Source organism: Cuculus canorus, chromosome 16 (assembly GCF_017976375.1).
Source record: "Cuculus canorus isolate bCucCan1 chromosome 16, bCucCan1.pri, whole genome shotgun sequence".
NCBI lineage: Eukaryota > Metazoa > Chordata > Aves > Cuculiformes > Cuculidae > Cuculus > Cuculus canorus.
The window spans coordinates 15968206-15982499 of record NC_071416.1 but is presented as its reverse complement, the minus strand read 5'-3'; the positions used below and the strand labels follow the sequence as shown (position 1 = coordinate 15982499).

Below are 14294 nucleotides of genomic sequence, written 5' to 3'. Positions count from 1 at the left end.
ATACAAACATATTGTCCAGCTGTAACTTGTGACTGGGCAGTTATCCCTGGTGACACCTTGCTTACAAACACAGAGCTGGAGAGCACAGCACGTATCAGAATTTCTTGGATGCTACTAATCACGGAGTCAACTCAGCATTGTTAGTGTAAGCCCTTTTGTTCAGTGCACGCTGTATGGTATATACATAATATTTGATTATTCTGGTGGGGTTACAACGCAGAAAATGCTTTTACTCATATGGTTTGTATTAACTTCACAAAGAAAATATGATACATGGGGAAAAATATTTGGGTTTCGTTTATATGTGTCTACACCCTGGCTGCTGCCACAGGACTATTTTGGTTAGCACAGAGTATGATATGGCCTTGATATGACAAAGAGCACGAGCAGTACAGTAAGGAGTGCTCATGAATGGGAATGAAGATACAACAGCTCCTTTACGTCCACCATCAGCCTTGCAGAAAATCTACTTTGGTAATTTCTGTCAAAGCTTTACCTTGTAAAGCTGTGCTGCCTCATTTTTAAGCAGAGCCAAAACCTCAGATTGCCTCACAGAACTGAGTGCTCCAGGATCCATAAATGTCATTTCCTAGGGTAATCCTTGACTTTTGTTTGAGTCTGTTATTTCCCACTTAATACCCACAGCTTTTAAATTGGTTATTATTATTTCTTATTATATTTGAAAATTTTAAGAGTCTCTTAAGAAGAAAACAAGGGGACATAATTAAAGAAAAATGCAGAGAAGTAATCCAAATCCAGTGTGACTTTACAGATGCGACAGACATTGATTCTTGCCCTTGGGGAAGGAGACAGGAAACTGTGGTGGCCCAGAGCTCTCAGCCATCATTTGACTACAAAATATTCCCTTGGGACTAACTTTGTAAAATACAGTCACACAATAACCATTCAGTAGCATGCGAACTCTGTGACGTAGACTGTACTGTTGTTGTGTTTAAGCGAGGATGATCTACGTTATTTTGATGCCAGTGTAATACAATGGACATCTATTTACTTGATTCGAAGAACCATTTACCTGCCACATGATTTTAAGCAAGTTACTTCCATGTGCTGTGTTTTACCTTCTAGTAGCCTTTCACACCTTTCGTTCCTCTTCTAATCTTAAATAAGAGAATAAACAGTGATGACAAGAAAAGGAAAAGATGCAATATGAGTACTGAAGCAACATGAAGACTGGAGAACGTAATACAACACAACCAATTTCCAAGCAGCATCTACACCCAGACTTGATACAAAATCAGACTAATTGTACATGTATGGGGGGTTTTGTGCCATTTTGAATGTTTAGCTCTTTTGATTGGTTTGCTAGTCAGTTAACACACTGCCGTTTCAAGTAGTAAGTACAAGACCAAACCTCCACTTCAAGTTAGACTATCATTAAAAATAGACAGAGATTAACACAACACTCCTACCATTGACTTTGGTGGTACTGAGTTCATATAAAGATGGGATTTCTACATTCTAATTGGTATAAAATTTCATATGCTGTACTAACAACTTAATTATAGCTTACCATCATTAGACTTAAGGACATGCACAGACAGTTCCTTGAATGCCAAATCTCCTACTCAGTGGGCTATGCACAACGACAGCCAGACACGCTGTATAGGATCTGTGAGAGATCCTGATCATACTGTTGATTAAAATTCAAACTAGCTTTCAAAATACAGCTCTGAGACAGAAATGTCAGGTATGATGAAGACAGGATCTGTAAAAACGGGAAAGGGAAGATAATGTGGATGAGACTGGAAAGCACAAAGGGTCTCTGAATGGCTGGAATGACCGTAGCCTGAACAATCCAAGATGGGTGATTTGATTATAAAAAGGGTGGTAAACAGGAAAAGATCAGAGAGGGAAAAATCCCCAATCACACAGTGCTCAACTAAGACTGATACAGAAATCTAGTTGATGTTAATAGTTAGTGTCTGTGTGACACATTTACACCATAACAGGGTGGGTGGGGCTGGGTTTTGATCATTGCCTGATTGACGTTAATGACATTCTTCCAATGGCTGTGGCTTTCCTCATACCACATCCAGGAGGGGTCAGAGACACATTCCTCCTAAGTATTAATGTGAAAAAACATATTTTTAGTCAAGTTGTTAAATGATGCCAGGTGTTCGCTCTGGTTGCCTTAACTCATCCAGCACAGTCAAAGCTCAGCCTGCATTTCCCAGCAACGTGTAACAGCTTTTGAGATTGCACCAGCTATCTGTTTTTAATCCAAGCCCAGCTACTAAATTGATTATACTCATCCCTATGATAGTGCTTCCCATGCAGTGGAAGACAGCAACATCTGTGAGTGTGGATAGAAGCCCAGCAGAGTACTGTGAGTTGTGGTGTTTATTTGTGTTGCCTAGAAGCCCCATTTACAGATCAGGAACCCATGTGACAGACATAAAACAAAAACATTGCACTTTCCATGGAAGGGTTATTTACCTCTGTGGCTTTTGTTCTGTCTGCCATGAAAAGCCTTACTTCTGCCAGTGAAAAAAAAGCACGAAAAATGGAAACGGCATAGGGCCACTGCCTTAACTACAGCACTGTAAGATCTCAAGCAGTCACCCAGCCCAGATGATCAAAGCATTCTCCAAAGGTGAAACCTTGTAACAAGCTAAACTCTGGCTTCTAAGCCACCAAAAACCTTCGAGCAATGGCAAAAAAACCCCCATAACCTCCTAAGAAAAATGCCGTGCACCTAAATAAGAGGTCACACTGCCATGCTTAGCATGCAGCAGATCCCAGGAAAGCTAACGGCAACTGTTAAAGCTCAGAATTCCTGAAAGCTCAGAATCTTCCTGTGATAGGTCCTTAATTTTAGGAATTGCAGTTTGTAAATAATCGTTTCATGCCACACCTAAATTTAATAATGCCAGTGAATTTAGCAAAATCAATGTATTGAAGACTTTTAGAGACAGTTTCATAACAGCTCTGTCGGATGTCTGTGAAACCTGTACACCATGGTATTCATGCCAGCTGTGTTACTATAACCATGGCAAGGCTGGTGTTTGTGTGTTCCATCCTGTTCTCTTTTCCACCCTTATAATGTCTCATTAGGATCAGTAAAAAGCCTATGGAAGCCAAACACAGACTAGCCTGGATTGTTCCAATGTCTCCAAACTTGGAACTAGATGATCTTCAAGGTCCCTTCCAACCCAAACTATTCTATGATTCTATGCCAGCAGTAGAGAAAAGTAGAATAGCTGAGGGATTATTATCCACAGATTACAACTAGGTAAAATGAAGTACAAAGAGTTAAGGATGTAGGAGCAGGACAGTCTGTCTTTAAATGGCCTGTAATTTCTTATTTGTGCTCAAAGTGATCTGGGTCTCAGAAGGACTTCTTACAGAGCAGAACCAGAGCGTGGACTTGACATGTCCTCAATCAATTTTGTTGTATGGACAGGAAAGGTACAGCACACTGCATGGGTAACTCAAATCTGTGACCAGAGGGGACTTCCAGCTCTTCTGATGTGCTCTGGAGTACCTGAACCGTAAGAGTATTTTCTCTTTGGGGTCCAGTCTGCGCCTGCTCTCTGTTACAGCAATGTGCTACATAAGGCTGGAAACAAAATACTTCACATCCAATCTATACTTCCTGAGCATGGCTTCTCTAGCACATCAAAATGTTTGATCTAACATCTTTGGAGTCACCTACAGGCTGCATTGATGACAGGAGATTTGGCAGGTTTGCGAACTGCCTCTCCTCATTGCCTTGCAAATCTGAACCAGTCACAGAAATAAGAGAGAGACAGGAAAAAATAGAAAGGGAGAAGTGGTTAAGGCATTCCTCTGTGACGCAAAAGGCAGTGATGTCAGAATTTGAGACCACAGACACCTCTGCCAAAATGAATGAGATTCCAGCAGGCTCCAGCTGGTCTCATGGTTTGTGCATTCTGTGTTGTTTCCTGGATACTAGCAATTCCCAGCTGTAAACTGAATAACCATTAACCCCTTCCCTGTTGTGGGTTTCCAGGCAGTCACTCACAGGGGGAAGTTTTTCCCTTGCTGGTGAAATATTCCAATATTTCATAATCAGGCATCTTGCATGAATCAATGCCTAGTTTAAAAATAACCCCTTGACCCTAACTGTCTGGGAGAGCCATCAGAACAATGAAAGAGAGAAGCTTTCATATAAAGCAATATTTCTTATCTGATCCCTCAGCTGCTTCCCTGCACCCTTGACCTTCATTCCCCATTTATCCATGTGACTTACCACCTTTTTCACCTTCACTGGGTCTCGTTTGTCCTTTCATACATATTTTTTCTTCTTTTTTTTACCTCCTCCTTCATGCTCATTTTTTTTCTTCCTGTCCCTGGAATAAGAATATGAGCATAGCCTTAGCTCTGAACTCATATTGGGAATACATCTGAAATCCTGGACCTGACATACAACTCCCAGAAATTTTTGTAAGGCAAAGCATCCAAATTCTTAATCTAGTGGCTGATTCCCTCCTGGCATGAGCTGAAACCTAATTTTGGATCTCAAACCCCTGAACTTCCCGAAAGTAAAAATCTAGGCATGGATTTTTCTGTCTGAACTAGCCCTCCCACTGCTGGGAGTGAACAAGAGTCTGAACTCAAGCCAGACCAAAATAATCAAACATCTGATTTATTAATCTCTTTTAATCAAATAGCATTAGAGCTGCACGGGCAGATCCCACTGCTCTGCTCTTCTCTCTGTATACTGACTGAAAGAATAGACAACCTATGAGAAACGTAACACAGACTGAGACATCAGAACAAATCTCAGCTGAGTACTTGTCTTCAGAGCAGAAAGTATGAGTTGGTTTGAAACATGCTTTGCATTCAACTAGAGAAAAGATAAATACAGACATCAGAGCAAGTTAAAATACAATTATTAAATTTTTCAACAGAGAGAGGAAATACTTGTCCAAAACCTAAAAATTTAAAGTAATTCCACTAAGAGCTAAATTTCATTTCTCAGCCCAATCAGCACAAACTGCTGCTGCTGTCACATCGAGCCCTTATCTGACAAAAAATGGGGGTCAGTGATTCGCAGTCAATAAGCATTACAGTCCTGCTTAAGACAGTCCCTTTGGACTATACCCAATGCTGATGAAATGAAGGACAGGCTCTCTGTCACCACTGCATGGCACTATCGGGATAGCCAACCTCGTCTGCATGTTTCAAATTTGCTTAACCAGCTAAGAGTTTAAATAGGGCAAAAATTGGGTTCTTTTTATTTTCTTTCTAATTTTTTAGCTTTTATGGTTCATGCATTCAAATATTTGCCTACTAACATGAAAATTGATAATTCTCATATGGCGGGAAGAGTTCAACTTTAAGAAAAATAATAAAATACGAAATCTGGAAATGTTGGTCCTACGACGTCATTTCCCTTGGCATGTGGTCAGGCCCCCGTACCAGTGGTCAGATCCCCGGCCACAAAGCGGGCTACAGCCCCCAGCAGTGCATCACAGGACAATTTGAGTGGAAGCTGAGCACAAAGACAACCATTCTCGTGACACTGGAGAGAGTGGTTCGGCCACCGCTCCCTGTCTTTCATAAACCTACTGCAGCCCAGCTCACAGTGCGATGGCTGTATAGTTAAGACTCACCTTTTTCTGTTCCTGCTTTTAAAACAATACTCACTAGCCTGCTTGAAAAGACAAGAGTCAGTAAAGATAAATGTTCTATAGAATATTTTATTTCTTCCTGCGCTGCTACATATTACCACAAGCTCAGGAAGTGGGAAGTGAAATTCCAGTCCCTGAAGTCTTTGTTAGAAATAATAAAGGTGAATTTTAATTCAGCAAGACAGAAGAAAAAAAGGTCAGTAAACTTAGCAAAAACAAGAGTGAAAAAGAATATGATTTCTGGCTATAAATACATCAAAAGAAAAACAGGAATGGAAGGAAAAGAAGTTTAAGCTAAATATTATTTCTGGTGTAAGAGCACATAGGCATGAACTGACTACTAATAAACTCACGGTGAAAATCAGAAGGCTTCCAATCAGTTCAACAATCTGATTCTAGGGCTGTCAGACATAGGACTACCAGAGACCAAAAGCCATAGCCTAAGCATAAGGGGACAAAAACAATTATATAGCATGATACTTCTGAGAAGGCATTTGAATCAGCCTTCCAAACGGTCCTCCCTAGGCCTATATTTCTGAAAGTTTCCCTTCTCTTTTTAGCTGCCATAGCAGAGCAGACAAGCATTTCACTTGCAGTAATGTTTTCATTCTTGAGACCAAAGAGGAAGAGGAGAGGTTGTGTTGCAGCACAGGGGCTAAGATATGAAACACTTGGCTAGTTTGGCTTCTATTCCCAACGCCTCAGTCTCTCAGTCACAAACTTCTTTCACAATCTTTGATCATTCTGTTTCCATCCATTTTGATTCAGTTTACACCAGGTCAGAGCTAAAAATAGATACATATCTTTATTGTTTCTACTGCAGCAGTGCCGCAGAACCCAATGCCACATTTGATATGGAATACAATGACCATCCTCCAAAATACTTCTTACTGGGTACAAATAATAAGGCAATAAGCATAAGTCAAAAGGAGATGATCCTCATCGATATTCTTCTTTGATATCTTTGAATCCTAGAAAAGTGACACCATCAGTACAGGTTAAATTATCTCTATGGGGCCTAAAGATGCACACACATAGCACTAATGGTAAACAACTAATATTAAATATGAAACCAGGATAATGCAAACAGTATAAAAATCTGAATTGTAGAATTATAGAATAATTTAGGTTAGGAGAGACCTCAGGAAGTCATCTAGTCCACTCCCTCACTTGCAGCAGGCCAGCTCAAATCCAACTGAAGAGATGTCCGACAAGGCAGTCATGCCAGAAGAGGCCTTTTCAATTCTACAACTGCCAAAAAACTAAAGCACTTGCATGGTCTCAGCAGCCCTTGAGCCAAAGGTTGTGTGATATTCACTTTGATGTTCACACAGACCTCTTGGTAGAAATTAATTTCATTTGAGTCTTGCTCTTAAAATCATTGGTTGTCCTATGATAATTACAAACACGGAACCCCACAGGAAGATACTGCAAAAGGCCACTCAGATTAGTAGTATCAAGCTGCATTAAAGAGCAGCCAGTCCAGCACACCATTATTAGTCACAGCAGAGATTAAACAAACCTGCTTGGCCTCTTTCCCCTTTGCTTTGTACTGATGTTCACAGATAAACTTATGCAGGAGAAGCTGAAAGAACTGAATGTCCTGTGGGAGCCCTTATCAAGACCAGGGAGTGAACAGTGAATAACCACTCATCAAGTGACCTTCTTAAGTTTAAAAAGCAGCTTGTTGTTTTAAAGTATGTTAGTCATCAAGAAATTGGCTGGAATGTTCTTCATTCCCTCAGTTCCCCCTCTCCAGTCTCTCTCTGCTGGGATTAGCTAGCTGGTTTTCCTTATGCTTTTTTTATACACAAAACAAAACTCTTTTGCCTGTTTTTAGAATCTGACTTGTGTCATCTTGTTTGGAAGGGAAATGTATATTTGTTCTAACACGTTTGTCCTTCCTCCTTGAACTATAAGCTCTTGGGACAGGAATTTCTAATCCAGTATTTGTCCAGCACCAGCACATCCATCTTCATCAGGGCCTCCCTCCATTCCTGACATACAAACAGTAACTCCAAACTACATTATTTGCTTCTGTGGGTCTTCACCACTGGAACTAGACTCAGCTCCTTGCACCTAGATCCTGATCAGCAAAGACTATCATCAAGGTCAACCCAGGGTGTCTGAGGACATGTCTGTGGAACAGAGTTCTCCTGACTGTGCCCCTCTCTCTACAGTCTCACCTGTGCGCAAAGATGTAAAGATAGATTTCCCCATACAAGACACAGTCTCTTCTTTTTTTCCCATCTCTGTTATTTACAAACACCTACACAGGATTGGTTGATTGAGGCCTCTTTAAATGTGAATTAAAAAATATGAAGATCAATTTCTGGTGTATAGCCAAGCTGACCATGAACAGCAGAACAGACCTCACCGCACTACACTGCCATTACTCCAGTAACAATGATTCCTCTGTCAGCTTTCCTATTCCCAATTCTTTCTGGCTTCAACTCCACAGCACCTACACTTTCTAGCCTTTCTTTTTCTTTACAGTACCCTTCCCATCTGACCTTCTTCCAGCTGAAGGAAAAAGACTCATTTTTTTTCTGTATTCTATGAGGATGTCAGGATATCCTATATTATTAGCAATGACTATTATTATGCATCTGTAGATGCATATGGTTTGATGCAGATGGTTTGGTTAGCAAGTACGAAATACAGAATTATTTGGGACAGTAGGAAGTAGATACATAGCAAACATCTCTACTCATAGTTCTTATTGAGGTTAATTCTTCAGAGCAGCTTCTCATCAAAACTACATTCACTGATTTTTTTTTAGTGTGCCAATTTGGTTACAGCATTTGACTCCAACTTGATCTCAGGATCAACTCCTCGCAGGGAAAATGCCACCACTGCCCTCTCCTGTTCTTTCCTTGTCTTCTGTTTTCATTCCTTCTTTTCCCAATTTTTCATTAACTCTGGACCTACAGTCCTATGGAGATGACAGAAAAGAATGCCCAAGAAATTTTTCATGCCCTCTTCTTTATCGTATTTAGAAGCTCTCAAGACATGAATTGTCTCTTTTCTGCACTCCTCTGTATGGCCCACAGTGGAAGAGGTCTTGCCTGGGGCACCGACTATCGACATGGTGTAACATCCGTTCCTGTGGCTACAGCACAATCTCCATAGCTTTCCAGCTCTCATTCTCACTACTGTTAAAAATAAGTTCAATGATATAAAATTGACAGCATTGTTGTTTTTCTGGCATTTCATACCAATGTCTACTTCTGAAAATTTCTTTACTAGATCATGGAAGAACTTTGGGCAAGCCTGTGTAGTTGCAAGGAAGAAGAACATTCTAAGAGTGAAGATAGCTTTTGGGTAGCATCTCCTCTCCCACTAATCCTTTAAGATTTGGGTCTGTGCTGAATATTGATCAGATTTGCTAAAAAATTTAACAAGTTATGAAATCTGCAATAGATACTCATAGCACAAACCCAAAAAAATCATAGGCTAAATATGCTATGAAGTCAGAGGCCAATGAGCATACAAGAATACAGGCAGTGATTGCAAACACAACTAAGTACACAAACAGCTAATTCTGGTACCTTGCATGAACAAAGAGCTTCAGCCACACAAAATCTGGTAATCACACATAAAACTAAGCACGGAGTTGCACACATATAAAACGGAGCATGCGCTATGCCTGCCTAGTGGCTGCTCTGAGCAAGGATAACCCTAAAATTATAGAAGTCCCAGACTTAAAAGTTCATTGAAGACAAAGTTGTTACACACAGACAGACTACTTGGAATAATTAGGAAAATATTAATCAGTCAAAATATGCCCAGAGATTCATTTTGTCCTGCCTAAAAAGGAAAGACTTAGCATTTTAGTCTAGCCTTCTCCAAAACAGTTGAGAAATAGCAGATTCCACATTCCACTACTATGACATTGACAGATAAAACAAAAGATATGGATATGAAGAATGTATGTAAAGATATGTTCCTTCTGCCTATGAAAGGCTGGGCAAAATAATGTAAATGTTACTTCATGCTAGGACTAACTGGAGATTAAGACACAGTCTAAACATCACGCATTAAGAAGTCATTTCACCTGCAATATACAAACGTAATTAAACAAAATGCTATTTATGTTTATCCTTAATTTCATAAGCAGGATTTACCAGAGAGGAAAAAATATCAAGAGACCATTTCTGACCACATTAACACTAAGTCTCAATACACAGGCAGACAACAAAAGGCAGCTAAATTCCTAACCATGTTTCTGGGAATGGGGAAGATACAGACCACTACAGACAACATCTGGACATGAAGTCCAGACATCTGGTGCAGTATTCATCACTACCATACCGATTCAGTTCTTATCAGTGTCACTTATCAGCTAGAAATAGTGGGAAATAGCGGAGAAAAGGTTACTCCATTGCATTTCAAGGATGCTACCTCTGCTTCTTCAGGTATCTGGATCCCAAGTCTTTCTCCATTTGGAGTGGCAGGAACTGGTAGTGACATGTGTCCAAGTCCAGCTACAAGGGGGCCATGCATCACTTTTAGTGAATAATGAGTCCAGGGGTATCGGCAGTGAGGACAAGGACAAAAGCACAAGGAAAACAGAACTCTAAGTCCCTGTGGCTATAAAATATGCAAAAAATACTTTCACATATAACAATAAGAAGATGATACTACATGATTCAGCTGGATACCAACCTATTCTCTCCTTTATGGACTCAAACTAGTATTTTAAGAGAAAAAAGAATGGAAATTTTTCCTCAGGAAAACCTTGTCATCCAGGTTTGGTCATATATAACAACAGGAAAGTATATGTCAAATGTAATATTTTGTGACATTTTAAATTGAAATGAGGCCACTGAGTGAATAGGCTCAGATGAAGACAGAGTCATATGACACTACCCTAAAAATTCGCTTGCTCTTAGCACATTTTTTGTACATCACTAGTTGATATATCCAAGGTGAAGAGAACAGAACAGTGATTTTATATACAATTCTTTGTGACTTGTCTCCCTCATCTCTGACATTTATATCTTGTAACATCTCTGTCACATCTCAGATCTTGCCCTCCACATATGGCAATTAAGCTGTTTGCATAACAAGTTAAAAATCTACGGGTTTGGAAAAAAAACCCACATTTAAAATATAGAATCAGCTAAGCTGATTCTCCCTCTACTTATTATTGTAGTGAGTCAGACAATGAAGTCTCTAGTCTGCCATAAACACTGCTAAGACATCAGAAGGCAGACAAACTCCTGTTCCACCTAGGGCGCATGTAACAAACCCCTCCTTCAGCTACAGAAGGTGATCAGCTTCAAAGGATATCCTGAAACTCCCAGCCATCCCAACACATTGGACTCCGGCCCTAGAGAAGTTTATCTAATAAAGTAGATTTATAGGTCCAAAGGCTGAAAGAGGCAGAAGGGAATACCATGATCCTCTAATTTGACCTGAAAACAGAGGCCACAATTCTTCTTAAGCCTAAACTAACACATATATTCTTGAAAGAGGTCTAATCTCATCTTAAACATTCAAAAACTGGTGAACCACTCTGTCCCTGATAAACAACTATAGTGTGATTACCATCACTGCTAGAAAGTTGTGTATTACTTATTTTAAAGATACTTTTGTTTTAAACTTTTGCTTCTAGCATGGACTCTTGCCATGTCTTTGTCTGTACAACTGAAATGCCTAACTATTGCATGTCTTCCATCGCAAGTATCTACAGAGGGTGGTCAAGTAATTGCTAAAATCCTTTCTTCAGGATGAATTTAGCTTCCAAAACTTGTTTACCAACTACTGGATTGTTTTTGTCTTTTCAGACTCCCTTCGGGATTTTTGCATCCAGCTTTGAGTAAGTGGACGTCAGAACTAGACATTGTGTTTAAATAACTGCGTTACTAACACGGAATAATTTTTATTCTTCTAGAGGTCTAATGGCTTTGTAAGTCCACGCAGAACTGTGTAACTTAAGGTGACAGACTAGCTCTTCAGCCACTCCTGTTTTCCAGCGCTGCGTGTTTGATTTATGTTGTTTTGGGGAGTTTCTTTTTTTTCAATTTTTCCTTTCTTCTCAGACTTTTTTTTGGTATTCTATGGAAAGAGGCTCTTCATTAAAAGTTAGAGGAGAACAATCACCCTTGGCTTCTCTCCAGTTCCTAGAGGTAAAAGCATGACAAGCAGTATTAATCCATAAAACTGACAAATAATCTTTGCCAATTTTTTCCCAATTAGATCCTATAGATCTTTACAATGAAGCACTTTATTCATCCATAAACAAAGTCCAATTGTACCTCACTAGGAAAAAGGAGGGGCAGGTGCTTCTACATTCATAATATGAACACTACTAAGATGGAAGGGTTTTGCTTTTAACTGTCTTAACTCTTTGTGTGTTGTATCTGTGTTGCAACAATGGCAACTTAACTCTGAATAACTGACCAAAACTGCTCAACTTCGACGATACCCATCACCCAGAAGCACAGTACACCAAGTAATTTCCATTGTGGTATTTTCCAAATGAGCTTCTAGCAGCATGTGCAGTCAATATCCGTGCAAAGGACAACTAAAACCATAAATGGGGCAGTTAGAAAGTTCTGTTGCTACAGTCCCACCAAGCTCTTCATCACACAGTTGACTCATCACTGCTGTCACAGTAGATGTACTTTCTTTCCTCCGTAATATAACAGTTCTGGATGCCATGGGAAAATCAGGTAAACGGACTTTAGAAAGTGGCCATGCACATGGCTTCCCCTAAAAGCACCTCATTTTTCTACTATCACAGAGAGACCATTGGACTGATCCAGGAGCAGATTTCCTATGATCAAAAGTTTTCATTCTGAAGTTATTTATTAAACACAATGTATCAGAGAGCTTTGTATCATAGTTGTCATATTTCAGGTTTAATATTTATTTCAGTGAAGATAGTTCAATTTGAAATTATTTTTCATTGACATAATTACAAAATTTTTTGTGACTGTCTTCTGTCATTGAGCTGCTTCACCACTTTACTAGTAGCCATGATTCATTTGGCCTATGTTTTGTATTATGAGTCTTATTTTAGCAACTTGTATGTCCTTAATCCATTGGGATTAGATTACAGAACTAATACACTGGATAACTATAATCTGTCACATGAAACAATCCACCATCCTATCGGTGGTGGTGTATTTTATTGTAGATTATTGAAAAACTACAGTGCATTCTTTCTCAGTTTTGTTTTCTGTGTATCACATTGTAAAAGACAACATTACATTGTATGTGCTATTAAAATAAAATTCTTCTTCTCCTCCTTTATATTCAGAAAGAAATTTACTTACTGCAAGTGGAAAGCGTTCAGTGTTTCTAAGGTGCAAAGCCACAGGTTGATATTAGGTACATCAAAATCAAAATTTCCTGAGTTACTATGGGACTAGAGCAGATTTGCATGCTAGCCCTCCACGTCTGGAACCACACAGCTGAGAGACAAAATTAAAACCAGAAGTTAAGCAAGTTGTAGCTTCACAACTATGCAGCTAGAATTTCCATAGTGACAGGATGTTGTGGTATCTCCCTGAAAGCTGTCCTCACCTTGCTGATGATTTACAGTTCCTGTAATTTTTGGCCACATGGCATCATGTGATGCCATGATGTTCAGTTGTTTCACCAAGAGAATCACAGTAGGATAACCCAATTTGGCTTTTGGTGACAAAAAATCTGGCTAATCGCTGGTTTAGAATGTGCATGCCAAAACATCTACTACACATGGCATTTGTGTGACTAGGTTTCTCCTTTTTAAGAAACCAAATATAGATTTTAAAGCACTGGGTACTTTACTGAGGCAAAGTAAGAGTGTCCTGAAAAAGAAATGGCAATGGAAATCCAAACATACAGCTATGTCCACTGATTTGATTGGATTTCTGTTCCAACTGGGCTAGTAAAAGAAATAGTAAAAAGGAAGTGATACGATGCAGGCAGCTGATGTTGCTAACAGCCTCATGGCAAGAGTTTAGACACATTATCAGTGATCATAGGACTCAGCATTCTTTTTCTTTTTTCTTTTTTAATGATAAAAACTAGAAGAGGAAAGGAAAGTGATAAATGGTGTATTTCATTATTTACTTACCCTAACAAGGGTCTAATAACCTGGCTTATCTAGTATGGAATCTTACTGCTTTTATACAAAAAAATGGAGTTACTTAAGAACTGCTATAACTACTCGAGAATGGCGGTATCCTTCATTACACCTCATCAGGGCTCTGGGTTCTGTAAAACAATTGGAGCAGCCTAGACTGAGCACTTTTACAACAGGACTTTGAAATCTGGGCCACAGAGAGAGAGATCAGGTTAGAATTAACTACAGTATCCCAGATATTAAAATTTCAAGCTTCTTAGATTTCATATTTCTCTGTAAACAATACTAGTTTAGGAAGAAGTGGTGTAATCCAGCAGCCCACATACCAGTATGCAAGTTGGGAGTGGTGTAGCTTATGCCTGCTTCTACCACTGAGCACAACCGAGCAACTCTCTTGCCTCTCTAGCCCCTTCTTCCAGTGTTTTGGCAATAAAGTAGATGATTGTCTCTTACTCAGTTTAGAACAATGATGAACCTCATAAGTTCTGCCTGAATCGGACGGAGGCTCACTGGCATCAGAAGAAAAATTAGTAAATTTAATCCTATAGAGGTTTCGCTTTTCTTTATTGCTGGTAGCCCAGCAGAAGCAGCTGTTC

General features: G+C 39.5%; 1 long non-coding RNA gene across 6 annotated transcripts in view; it reads right to left on the bottom strand.

Moving 5' to 3' along the window:
- LOC128853797 (uncharacterized) overlaps positions 1 to 14294 on the bottom strand; it is a 142671-nt gene that overhangs the window by 76685 nt on the left and 51692 nt on the right. Inside the window, exon 1 of one of the 6 annotated variants that reach the window (XR_008452568.1) lies at positions 4235 to 4305. The exons of the other annotated variants lie outside the window; for them this stretch is intronic. This is a non-coding gene — a long non-coding RNA (uncharacterized LOC128853797). Of the gene's footprint in view, positions 1 to 4234; positions 4306 to 14294 lie in introns of those variants that run through there. 6 annotated transcript variants of the gene reach the window in all.